Source organism: Phocoena phocoena, chromosome 3 (genome assembly GCF_963924675.1).
Source record: "Phocoena phocoena chromosome 3, mPhoPho1.1, whole genome shotgun sequence".
Classification (NCBI taxonomy): domain Eukaryota; kingdom Metazoa; phylum Chordata; class Mammalia; order Artiodactyla; family Phocoenidae; genus Phocoena; species Phocoena phocoena.
The window spans coordinates 152,162,079-152,176,521 of record NC_089221.1 but is presented as its reverse complement, the minus strand read 5'-3'; positions in this window follow the sequence as shown (position 1 = coordinate 152,176,521).

Below are 14,443 nucleotides of genomic sequence, written 5' to 3'. Positions count from 1 at the left end.
ACTCCCTCTTTACACCTGAACAGTGAATTCATTCTGATATCAAATATTTTTTATGATTCTGTTATGACCAGGTACTTTATTGTTTAGAGATCAAGTTACTCTTCATTCTTGGTAAGTAAGAAAAATCCATGTTTTAGGACTCTGAATAGTAACTTTATATATTTTATATATATATTAAGAATAAATATATATATTATATGTAATATATATTCCACCTATTCAACAAAATTGTAATTTTCATCGTCTCTTACGAATGATGAACTGTATTCTCTCTTTGGAAAGGGCTTATAGGGAATTAAATTCTCCATTTACTTTTTATATAAGACCATGGAAACCAAATTCTCAACTGGGAGCAAACTTAGGTTTTGCTATGAAGGTTTATGCTTGCCTGGCCTTAGAGTGATAGGCCACGAACTCAAGGTGGAGTGTTTTTCCTCTAAGTTACTTTCATTGATGCCACCTGAACAAATTTGGAGGGAGTATTTTTTGAAATAGCTTTATCTCAGTAACCCTTTAAAAATGCTTCAGGGTATGGGGAACACAAGTGTCAAAATGTTCAAGCAACTCTTGTTGATTTAAGTGTAATTGATCAGGAGCAATACAGGAAGGAGCTGGGTACAAAAGACAAAAGGCCCAGGGCTATTTCATGTATTGTTTTTGGCTTATTGTACAAAACAGAGAAAGTCTCATACACTCCCACAGCCAAGGTCCCCTACTGTTCTCTCCTTTTAGTAAAAATAAAAGAGAGCTAGCTTCTCAATAGCAGCATTCTATCCTTAAGTGGGTACACAGTGATATTCTAATGGTCTCTGGAGCAGAGAATAATTCCGTGGCAGCTCTGACCTCCAGTCACCGGGTTCTCTGTAACTTAGTCTTTCATGGCCAAGGACTATAATCATTATTTCCATTTGTATTTAGCATCTCAAAATTGAAAGCATTCCATGGACAACAAAACAGTAAGTGATTTCATGAAGTGTTTTAGTATGGATAAAATAATAAACTATAAAAATACAAATCATACTAAAGCTTTTTCTTTCTGGAGAACTATATTCAGAAATTAATGTAAGCATCTAAGGTGCGCATATGTGTTTTTTCACCCATGATGTTTGTGTGCGTGTGTGTGTGTGTGTGTGTGTGCATTCCACTGCTACAGGAGACATGCAAAATAATATCAGATTTGCTACTATATGAAGTTCTGCTTTCTCACAAGAACTGTGTCCTCGCAGGGTTCGTTCAGGAAGGTGAGTGCCCTACCACCACATCGCAGTCATATCTCATCACCTTCGGAAGGAATAATTTACACTTTAACCTTACATGCTGGCATATTAAATTAGTATTACTCATGAGAACTTGCTTATTAATAAAACAAGCTGAATTAGCCACTGGAGAATCATATTTGGAAATTCAATGACAATTTTACATTTTTAATAAAGGCTCAGAAATATTATTGCAGAGCAGGTAGTACAGAAAACTGTGGTCAAATTTGACATTCATTAATAATTGAAGTGTGGAACATGACAGGTGAAAATTGATATTGATTTCTTTCCTCTAATATTTGGAAGAGTTCTAAAAGGTAAATAAAATGAGATAACAAGACATATCAAGTCTCACTGATTTCTTCGATCAACTCCTCCCCACATATCACTCATTCGCCTACCATGTTTTCAATAATTCAATGCCCATAGTCTTTCCAGTTCAGTGCATTATAAAACACGCTCAAGCTGGGTTTCAATCATATTAGACTGAAAACTGAACTTTTTATGAAGGATTATTTAAAACCAAATGCATCTTGAGCCCAACAGCCTTTGAAACCAAACAATCCTGGGAGTTCAGTAAGGAAATGTCAACACTGTGGAGAACTTTTAGATTCAGAAAATTCAGTCATCCTATTTGATGTATGTTAACCATATCAATATTAACAAACTTCTGCTTGATTTCAGCACTGATTTGAGAGCTGAGTTACTACTGATCTTGTATTTTAACTAGTTGTGAAAGCACTGAGAGAGTTGTTCTTGGGTTGAACTTGACCTGCCTCTGGGAATGCTCTCTGTGCTATCCGTCTTGAAAAGCTGTATAGAGGTGCATGTCTCTGCCTTCCTTCTTCTCACCTGCACCACTTGGGAAAACGAAAGATGCTCAAATATAGATGTGAACACTGCAGATGCTCTGTTTGACAATGGTGTCTTTCAGCTTCCCAATAAAATTTATATTGCTGACCACCCATTTGACTGAAAAGTGACTCATTTTACTGACACATATCTGGCTTCAGATGCCAAAAGAAATAGGTCATTTCAAATTTCCTTTTTAAGTCATAGCTTTGTGTTGCAACACTACTTGTTCAAAAGTAGTGTTGAACTACTTTTCAACACTACGTGTTCAAAAGTTAGATCATGACGGTTCCTTCCTATGACCTCCAAATAATTAATCAAAATGTTCTGCAATGGACTATATAAAAAGCAAGCAGAATATTCCTAATTATCAATCTTTCTCTTGAGTCATATAGTTCTTGTAATTTCAAGGAAGAGAAACTCAAATGTAAAGTGTTACAATAGCCAATCCTACCAGCACTGTTATCTAACCATTCAGCAATTTTCTCTGCCAAGTCACTCTGAACCTTAGACTACTGAGAATGTGTTTTTAATTAATTTTTAAGGTTCTCCTCTTCTGAGTTAAAAAATGGTCACAATTTTTATAAGTAAAATTAAAGAAAAAACAGCAAATAGAACATCTGAGATATTTCCATTAGGCATTATATATATATAAACATATATATATACATAATTTTAATATCTATACATATATAAATGCACTGGGATAAATCTCCATCTTCTGTGTCAGTCGGACATAGGTCCATTTTCTTAGGAATAGGGAACTCCTTTCACAATGGAAGTGAGGAAATTGGCTGGACCATCCTTCTTGAATATAATTCCATGAAGCCACCATTTAAGGTCATCTGGATCTTGGTTCCTTCTAGCAATCTACTACTCCAACAGTGTGTAGTTAATCAAATTCAGGTCTTTCTGAAGCCAGGCTAGAAATACAAAGTGAGGTGGACGACTAAGGTAACTGACCAAAAAGGAGGAAAGGAAGACGAGCAAAACAGTTTCCCAATTTCATTTTTTCCCGTATTCTCTGTGCTTGACAAGGGAAAAAATATTCGGGTCTGAGTTCCTTTCATTCTTAGCCATTGTTTGTTCAAAGTCTGAGAAAAAAAAAAAAAGGTAAAAATGAAAATATGGAATTCCGTTAGCTCTCTTGCATGTAATATCACAACTTAAAAGGCCTTCCAAAATGGAGGGATAAACTTTTAAAAATATAGCCCAATCTTTTCAATCTAAACAGGTAAACACTAAAAATATATTTTAGAAATCCAGCAAACACATTCACCACAGTCAAAGCAAAGGAAGGCTTATGGCTTACCAAATGACAGTGGCTGTCTACAAGAGAGAGAAAGAGAATACTCCAAAATTCTCTCTGACCTGGCAGAGCTCAGCACAGCTACTATTCTTTTCTAAAATCAAGGCATAAAGAAATTGAATAAAACTTGCCAAAATGTCACCTGCTGCCTCAAAAGCAGATTAAAGAAGAGAGTGTCCAGAAATCAGGATGAAGAAAACTGCTTAGAGAAACCCCTTCTCCTATCAGTGGGCCACCAGGGTTTATCTGGGTAATAAAATGATAATAGGCCTTTCTGTCATCTTCTTTTTATAATTTATACATTTAAATTTCAGTTAACATTTTAAAAATATCCAATCAGAATGACAGGCATTTCCAGAAGTGTCAGTTTTTTTAATCCTCACCCTTTCACAAATGTGAAAACTGAGGCTCAGTATAGCTGTCAAGGGATTTTCCTAAATCATTGAAACTAAATTTGGGACCTAAGTCTAAATCAGTTTCTCATTTTATCTTGGCTATCTTTTTAAAATTCTGTTTAGGGACATGGGGAGGGGGAAGGGTAAACTGGGATGAAGTGAGAGAGTGGCATGGACATATATACACTACCAAATGTAAAATAGATAGCTAGTGGGAAGCAGCCAAATAGCACAGGGAGATCAGCTCGGGGCTTTGTGACCACCTAGAGGGCTGGGATAGGAAGGGTGGGAAGGAGACACAAAAAGGAGGGGATATGGGGATATATACATACGTATAGCTGATGCACTGTTATACAGCAGAGACTAACACAACCTTGTAATGCAATTATACTCCAATAAAGATGTTAAAACAATATATATGAAAGCTATATTATAAAATAGATACAGTGATAATATATCTGAGAGGTGGAATTATGGCTGCTTTTTAATCTATTTTTGGATTATTTGATTACATGATTTCTCTATAAAGAATATGAATCTCTTGTGTAATAAAAGTTACTGAAAACCAAAAAAACAAAACAAAACAATTCTGTTTAGGAAGAGAGGATAGAATGAAGGCTTGAGCATAGAAATCATGTAGAAATCACTGAAGATAGTGGGTCTGTAGTGCAGTTTCATTTGTAGTGGGTTTGGCTTACATTCTTATATTTAGTTTTATTTCTATACAACTATCAAAGAAGGAGAAAGAAGTTGGGTAATATTTGCATTTGCAACTAATCAAAGCAGCATTGCTTTTAGCTTTAACAAAAAGATCGTTCTGTGATCTCAGATTAACATCTTTATTCTTAAATGGAGCATAAATAACATTTATTGGCTAAGATTATTTGCAATAAACAAGACTGTTTACTGTTTACCACCTAGCAGATGACTATTTGTAAGGCTCACTGAGTATGCTAAAACTTTATACTGAGCTCTCATTTTACCAGAGTGAATCTAAATTAACTTCAGCAGCCAGAATTAATGAAACCGGGTAAATGATGCAAAGATATTCCACAGGGTGTTCTGTTTTAATTAGAGATAGAAAATGTGAGTCATTAGAGGTTTTTAAAAATGTGGCATTGTGGGCTTCCCTGGTGGCGCAGTGGTTGACAGTCCACCTGCCGATGCAGGGGACACGGGTTCGTATCCCGATCCGGGAAGATCCCACATGCCGCGGAGCGGCTGGGCCCGTGAGCCATGGCCGCTGAGCCTGCGCGTCTGGAGCCTGTGCTCCGCAACGGGAGAGGCCACAACAGTGAGAGGCCCGTATACCGCAAAAAAAAAAAAAAAAAAAAAAAGTTGCATTGTATTACTTTCTCATATTTTGAATCTAGGAATATAGATGAAAACTAAAAAATGTTAGCCACTTCAGTTCAGGTTTTAATGTATATCAGCTCTGAATTTATATTGAGTGAATAGTAAAGAGTCTGAATGAAGAACAGAATCTGGAGGCATTCAGGTACAAGTAATAAACTTTATTAGAAGTTGAGTATCTGTTAATTAGCAGGCAGCTATATAACTTAACTATAAAGCCACTACAATTCAAACATTGTAGCATTACTACATGAATGAACACATATACAAATTAAACAGAAAAGAATATCCACAAATAGTTCTAAGTATGTCTGGAAAGTTTGATTGTGACAAAGTCAAGGTATAATCTTTAAAACTGATGCCTAGAAAACTACACACCCATTTAAAACTAAAGTCTGTACCTCACACTACATACCAAAATAAATTACACCAGTTGCACATGTAAGAAGCTTGCAAGTTGCCACTTTACCCTAGCAAGATGTGTCTTTTACAAATGTTTTCTCCCACTATGTGGCTTGTCTTTTCATTATATTGATAGTGATTTTCACAGAGCAGAAATTTTCTATTTTAATGAAGTCTAGCTTATCAATTCTTTCTTTCATGGAGCGTGCCTTTGGTGTTATATTTTAAAAGTCATTGCCATACCCAAGGTCATCTAGGTTTTCTCCTATGTTATCTTCTGGGAGTTTTACAGTTTTGTGTTTTACATTTAGGTCTGTGGTTTCATTTTGAGTTAATTTTTATGAAGGATATAAAGTGTGTGTCTCGATTTTTTTTTTTTTTTTTACTGTGGACATCCAGTTGTTTCAGCAGTATTTGATGAAAAGACTATCTTTCCTCCATTGTATTGTCTTTGTTCTTCTGCCAAAGATCAGTTGATTGTACTTATGTGGGTCTATCTTGGGGCTCTTTATTCTGTTCCATTGATCTATTTGTTCTTTCACCAGTATCACCCTGTCTTGATTACTGCACCTTCATAATAAGTTTTCAAGCTGGGTAGTGTCATTCCCTCAACTTTGTCCTTCAATGAGGTGATAGCTATTCTGGGTCTCTTGCCTCTTCATATGGACTTTAGAATCAGTTTGCCAATATCCATAAAATAACTTGCTGGGATTTTGATTGGGATTGCACTGAATTTCTATAGATTAAGACAGAAAGAACTGACATTTTGATAATACCGAGTCTTCCTATTCACGAACATGCGATATCTCTCCATTTATTTAGTTATTCTTTGACTTCATTCATCACGGTTTTGTAGTTTCCCTCCTATAGAGGTTGTACATATTTTATTAGATCTATACAGAAGTATTACATTTTTGGCAATGCTAATGTAAATAGTGTCGGTTTGTTTTAAACCTATTCCACTTGTTCATTATTGGTATATAGGAAAGCAATTGCCTTTTGTATATTAACCTTGGATCCTGCAACCTTGCTATAATCATTTATTAGTTACAGGAGTTTTGGGTCAACTCTAAGATTTTCTACATAGATGATCATGTCACCTGTGGACAAAGACAGGTTTATGTCTTCGTTCTCAATCTGTACACCTTTTATTTCCTTTCCTTGCCTTATTGCATTAGCAAGGACTTGCAGCACAATATTGAAAAGTTATAATAAAGGAGGACATCCTTGCCTTGTGCTTAATCTTAGTGGGAAAGCATTGAGTTTCTCTCCAGTAAGTATGATGTTAGCTATTGATTTTTTAGTAGATTGTATTTATCAAGTTAAGAAAGTCCCTCTCTATTCCTAGTTTACTGAGAGATTTTCTCATGAGTGCACGCTGGATTTTGTCAAATGCTTCTTCTGCATGTATTCATATGTTTTTTTTTCCTTTTTTTGTCTTGGTTGGATTATATTAATTAATTTTCAAATGTTGAACCAGCCTTACATACCTGACACAAATCCCCTTTGGTCATGGTATATAATTGTTTTCATACTTTTTTGGCTTCAATTTGCTAACATTTTGTTCAGAATCTCTGACACACTTTTTATCACATTTCTACTATAAAAGGTTTGGGATTCTAATGAATTTAAGCTATTAATTAGTCTTATCAAATTGTGCTTTTTATTCAAAGATACACCATAGCAGAACCCTGAGGGAATGGATGGTGAATGGTAAGGCCTGAATTTACACTTCTTTTATTCTTTATACCCTGAACCCGTCTCTCAACAAGTGTTTACAGTTGGTGTTTATTTTTTTGGAAATTAGACATAGCTCACTCCATTCATTCATTCAACAGATTGTACAGCAGAAGGGAGGCTTCTAAGGACGAGATTGTACAGCAGAAGGGAGGCTTCTAAGGACATAGGGTGTATTAGTGGGGCTGCAGGTTATTACAGGGAATCCAAGCAAGGTCTCATAATCGAGATGGTGATATTTGAGAAAAGACCTAAAAAAGTGAGTGGATGAGTACTGTAGATAGTAAAGACAACAGCAATTCAGGTAAAGGGAACAGCCATTGAAAATGTCTTCCTACTATACTTGTTGAACATCAAGGACTAAAGAGTGTAAGGTGTTTGGAAAAGAGTGAGCAAGGAGTAGAGGTGGAGGAGATGAGATCAAATATATAGTGTAGAGGGTAATCATGTAGCAACTTTCCAGCATTTTAAGAACTTCAGCTTCATCTATGATGAAGGGGAAGACACTGAAGTCACATAATTCTTCTGACTTAGATTCTCAAAGGGTTCTCCGGCCACTGTGTTAAGGACACAGTTCAGAGGGATAATAATTAAGATGACAGACAACGAAATCTTAATCCTGAGTGGTAACAGTGGAAAAATCGAGAAACTGTCAAATTCTGGTTCTATCTCAAAGATAGGGCTGACACATTTTGCTTGTGTATTGGATGTGAAAGGAGAGAGAAAGAAAAACGTCAAAGATGAATCACATTCTGTAACTGAGCACCAGGAAGAATGGAGCTGTGCTTTTCTGTTTTGGAAAGTCTACAGGAAAAGCATGAGTGACTATGTGTGTATTTGATTGCAAGGTATATTAAGTTTGGGATGTCGATTAAATGACAAAACAGAGGTATTCTGTTAGTAACTAGTCTTGTTAGGTGGATCCAGTCCATAAAGGACAGCCATCAACCTACCTAATCTGCTCAATTTGAAGACCCATAAAGGACTTTGGGGCATTAGTGTGAAGAGGGTTTCCTTTTGCGTTTGTGTGTGTGTCATTTGCTTTGACACTGTGGTTAGGCTAAAGTAGCACTATTCTGGGCTTTCAACTTTGGCAACTTTTTTTCTCACCAAGAAGCTTTTTTATTGGGTTGATGCCAAATGAGTATTTGCCTGATTCTTCATGTCCTGATTCTTTAATTATTTTCCTAGTTTGGACAGCCACAAATTTGCTTAGTGTTTGTTAATTTCACCCTTCAACTTGGACACACTTGAAGCGAAGTGAAGTCCCACCACACTGATGGTAGACTCCATCTAAGCATGCTCAAAAGAGCACAGAAGGGCTTCCCTGGTGGCGCCGTGGTTGAAAGTCCGCCTGTCGATGCAGGGGCACGGGTTCGTATCCCGGTCCGGGAAGATCCCACATGCCGCGGAGCGGCTGGGCCCGTGAGCCATGGCCGCTGAGCCTGTGCTTCCGGAGCCTGTGCTCTGCAACGGGAGAGGCCACAACAGTGAGAGGCCTGCGTACTGCAAAAAAAAAAAAAAAGCACAGAAGGTTGTCCATGGGGAGGGTACTATCAGAGGCTGATTGACAGTCTCTGTGTTGTAGACCAACTTAAGGGCAAACACATACGGTTCTTACGCTTTCCTGCTCCTGATAATAGGCAATGGCAGGCTCTGGATCACAATGTTTGAACCCAGCAGGAATAGTGCCGCACTATATGTGGCATGACCATGATAAGGGGTATGTATCTTATCTAGCATGTATCTTCTTTTTTATGCTACACAAATACAAGGCTGTCACTTTCTGAGACAATAAACTTTCTCTGGTTGTGACAGATTCAAAGCAGATGCCAAGTTAGAAACATTTCTGAATTAGGTGATTTGGGATCCTTGACCAGGTTAAAAAAAACAAAACAAAACTGTTTTTCTTCTTGGTTTCACATTTAAACAATATGAGTTAGTCTAAACTATATGACCAAAAAAATCGAACTACTAAAATAACAGGCTCTTATCATTATTATTTTGATATAATAAATAATAGAGGGATATTGTTTTACTAATAATTACCAGCATTTAGTAATGACAAGCCAAACATTAAGCCTTTAGGAAATTTGTGAACTCCTTCATTTCTTACAATAACTCTGTCAGATTGGTACCAGTATTTATCCCCATTGATGAAGAAACTCAGTTTCAGAGGAAGACACTGAGACACAGAGAGGATAAATGTAACTTGTCTATAATTGCCCTAGCTGCTATGCTAGTCGGCTTCATCAACCACTATCACCACTATCACATTTACTTAATTGGACTTCAGATTCAGATAAACAATTTTTCCTGGTTGCAAGGAGATCATTTAACAAGCCCAGATTGCAATGCTTGAAATCCAAGTCTGAGCCCAAAGCTTAGAACCCTAAACCATGTGATCACTAAAAATACTGAGTATCTATTCTGCGCTGTATAATAGGAGTTTGTTTTTAAAATAACAGGTCCTATTAGGAATAAGTGTACAAATGGCATTCTAGGAGGGAATATATCCAACAGGTGTTTTAAATTCCTTTAGTGGCAGTGAAAAAATATGAAGGCATTTCCTGCAATACTAAATGAGCTGATTTGCTTTTGGTGGGTGAACACTGAACTTTGTTTACAAAACTTAACCTGAAAGCCTTTTCTAAGTATCCTGCTATTACTCTACTCAAAGTTAGCCTTGTTATCTTCTTTAACAAACAAGAATGGTAAGACACAGTCTCAGTTAGTATAGTATGGATAAATCATTTTCGGTCTTGGGTAAACTTGTACCTTAACGAGTGTCTTCAATTTTGGGAAGACATGAATTCAGAATTGCCATTCTCCATGCATATTATTGCCATATAAACTAATTCCAGCAAGACAAAGCTATAGTTAGGTAGATCCTTTCATAAAGTGATGCAGTCACTCAGGAATACTTTATAATCTAAACCAACTGGACAGCCAGTAACCAATGAATTACCCTAATGCTGATTCATCTCAGAGGTCCTTTATTCCAATGACTTTTGCTGCTATCCTTCTCTTTTCCTTTTGGGATTAAGAACTATGCATAAAGTCTTACTTACTCTAAGGTTCACCTTGTACCTCTCCTGTCATACAACTCGTCAGTTTCCCCATCATATGCTACCAAATGCCAAAAAAGAAAAAAATAATCTGAGTACTCTGCGGTCATGGCACAGGTATTTCTAAAGAGATGAACACCTGTTCAAAAATCACCAATCTGAGAATAAATATATGGGGAAATGATTGGAATCAACTGAAACTGTGAGAGGCCAGTAGGCCAGATATGTGTGTCTGTATGTATCTTAAAGAATAATGTTCTCTATGAGAAAAAATGCTTTAGTGCCCCAAACTTTAATCCAATTAATATCCTGGAATATATTTCAAGACCACTTGTATATATGTGTATGTACATAATTTCAGCATTATATATTGTTTGTGTTATGTTCTCCCTTCTATTCATGGGAATATGTTGCCTTTAAAGCTTAACTTTTCTTGTCGATTTTGCACATGGATGAATGTTCACGCAATAAGTTCAAGGATTTCTTTCTCCAATACCATTGATATGAATTCCTGTTACTTAATTTCTTTTTGATAGATTTGCAGATGACAGTCCAAGATAGTTCTGCCAATGGAAATCACAGGACTACCAAATATGGCAAAGACTTTGGAACACTTACAGAGTGTTTTCATGGTCTGCATCAGAATTCTACAGAAGGCTTTTGGCTGAATTGGCAGTGAAATGAGAATGGAAAGTTAGTGTATCAGTTACTTTTCAGTTTGGTATTTTTTCTTTTCTAGTACTCTACTATGTATTAGAAATTACATAAAAATCAGGAGAAGATAAATGGTTAAGAAAAATATAACCTATCATGTTAACGACATTCAGCACTTACCTAGACTCACAGGTACCATGAGAGAACGTGAGACCTGGGTTGTGAGAGCTAACCTTGTTCCAATTCCCTCATTGTATTGATGAAAACCTTTGAGGCTCAAAGAAGGAAGTGACCCAGCCAGAAGCATACCATGAATCAGTGATGAAAGGGAGACTCCTTGGCTTCTGTAGATCCACGCCTCTGTGCACAAGGTATTAAAGAAGCATTAATTAAGTGCCCCTTTACCTAACAACGTGGAGCTTAATCATAGGGTTTGGGCTTCTTGTCTCTTCTTTTCTTTTGCTTTCTCTTTTACATCCTTGGGGGCCTTAGTTTGTAGTTGCTCTCTTGAACTGGATTTAGAAGACATTTATTTTCACTAGCCCTTATTTTTTTGGATTGTAGGCTGAATTTTTAAGAAGTTGGGGAAGGATATTGAACTGCCAGAAGTTAACAGATTATTGGCAAAGAAATAACAATAATTATAATGCCAATTTCCCTGGGTATTCCCTGTGTACTTTAGGTGTAGAAATAGTATTTGTAAAGTGATTTCAAAACGTGCAAATATTACCTGTGGGACATAACCTACTGGTTAAGAGCACTAACTCTGAAATTAACTTGCCTGGATCTTTTTTCCCCAGCTCTACCACTTATTAGTGGTGGGACTTCAGGAGTGTTTCTTCTTTGTGTTTCACTTCCCTTTTAAAAATCAAGGGGTTAATAACCTCACCCATTTTACAAAGCTGTGGCATGGAGTTAATACATGTAGAGTGGTTAGGAATCTATGCCACTCTTAAGTCTTTGAAAATCAACCTTACTATTGTTGTTACTATTATTATTATTTTGTTAGCTGTCCTTGCAAAAGTTTGCCAGCAGTACTCACTTGCTTTTCTTTTTGTTGTATATTCTCTACATCCCACTTAAGCTTTCTACCAAACCCTAAGAGGCTGGTTTCAGATATTTTACACCTCTTTACCTGTTTGTCACAGCAAAAGTAAAAGGAGTTTGACTCACCTTGATTAAACGAACCAGAACTTTGGTTTTCTCCCATTCATACACATTGGTGAACAGACGTGAAAAAGCAACTCCATGGGGCTTTCAGTCTGGAGCCAAACATCCAGGTTCTGTGTAACTCTACACTATTATGCACACATGTTGGTCCCTTAGGACCCAAAAGAATCTCAACTAAGCCCATCATTATTTCAGGAATATGAAGAATGCTTTTTGTGAAGTAGTTGAACATAACAGAAATACAAGAAAAGGCAGAGGTATTTCGTATCACAGCTTTTTGAGAAATGCTCAGAGCTCTAAGATGTAGCTGACAATTTCCGCATGAGGTAAAGTTTTCAAAGTTACCATAAATTTCACGATAAATACATTTTTTCATCAATGGCAATAATTCGGTGACTATATTGCTCAATTCTACACAGCGTCAGCATTAAATACATTAAAAGAGTAAGTTAAAATATCTGTATGATTGCTTCTGACATAACCCCTGGATCTCTTTTACTTCTGTACTCCATAAGTGATAATGTGGAACATTAAGACAAATTATTTCTAAACACTAACAAACAATGTAGCAATAAGTGGCAGACAATCAAGGGGAATTTTGCCGTAGCAGGGTGTTTATTTTGGTACAAGCAGGAATGCAAAACCAAAGGATGTAATTTAGAGGAAACTCTGGAGCCAACTCTGTCTATTCTCTAGGAACTAGAACAAGGAGACTGAGAGAAGATGATTGTGGGTGAATCAAACCGTTTTCTCCTAATTACAGCTGAATAACTGGGAGCAAACTCCCATGGAAGGTTGTGATCTGCTTGAAGAGAGCTAGGAGGGTGCCCTGGTTAGGGTCTTCCATATACAGTTATTTAAGCTCAGACTTGATCATCTGTCAGGGATGCTACAGTAGGGAGAGTTTTGCCATAGCTGTGAGACTCAGCAAGATCACTTCCAACTCTAAAACCTACAATTTGAATCACCAACACCAGCCGTCATTAAGCGCGACCTCAGATAACTCCAAATCTGTTCATCTACTCACATATTCTTTACACGGTCAACAGACCTCGAGTGATTACTACATGTCAGACACAGTTCTAAGACCCAGAATAAGGGATAAGAAAGGTAACAACCTCTGTCACTGTGGGGCTTGAGTTCTTTGGGAAGAATTTCATCTAAATACAAATAGACACAAAAGATAATATTTGTTTTTATTATTACTCTGTGAAAGAAATAAAGTAATCTGATAAATTGGGACTAAGTTAGGCTAGTAGGACAATCAAGGAAAAAATAGCTTTAAGAGATGAGTGCCAAAGAATAGAAAGGAATCATTTACGGAAAATTTTTCTGGAAATAATATTTCCAAAACATGGGAACAGCCAATACAAAGGCTCTGAGGCATGACGAAGCTTAACTACAATCAAGGAACAAAAAGAAGCTAAAAGGTTAGGTCAGGAGATAACCACACAAATTTACACCAGCTGGTCCCTAACTTCAAGACTACGTGGATATATTCCTGAGGTGAGTTAGATGTATATATCATCCAAAAAACAAAAAAAGTTCACTCGAAAATTACCCTGGAAATTCTGAGTGAGACTCTTGACAACGGCACCACCATCTTAGAGGTCACAGCCATCATTCTCCACAGCTTCACTCTGGCCATCACTTGCAGGCATTTAATGGGGGTGTTTAATATCCGCTCTAAAATATTGTGCAGGAAGCACAAACATCCTAGCATGTCTGCACAGTGCATCTAGTGTCTCGAAATTGAAAATTGGCTGGAGTTCACCCTGCTGACGGCTTTGTCAGCAGTCCAGCATTTAAAGACCTGAGTTCCTGTCCCTTCATCTGGAGTTGTATGTCTCTCACTGAACACACTTCCAACAGTATGTCAACACACTTCTGTGATTCTTTTGATAAGTGAACGTGCAGGTGTATGTTTGACTCTGCCAGGGACTGTGTCCATATCTGGTGTTTATTGCTAAAACAGACATCTTTGAGTATTTGAATCATGGCATATGCCATATTTACTCTTGTGTGAGTAGGCCAATTTTCCTCCAGCTAAAGATTTCTCCCTGCTTACTCCTCCACTTTCCCCCATTGCCCATGCTAAATAATTCAGCTCACTACTCCAGAAGTGACTGTGAGTCACCCAACCCATCTATATTCTTTCAGGGTTAGAGAGGTCAAAACATGAAGAAAAAGGAGTCGACATGCAACAGACATAGAGAAAAACTCTGAAAAACTCTCAACAGATTAAAA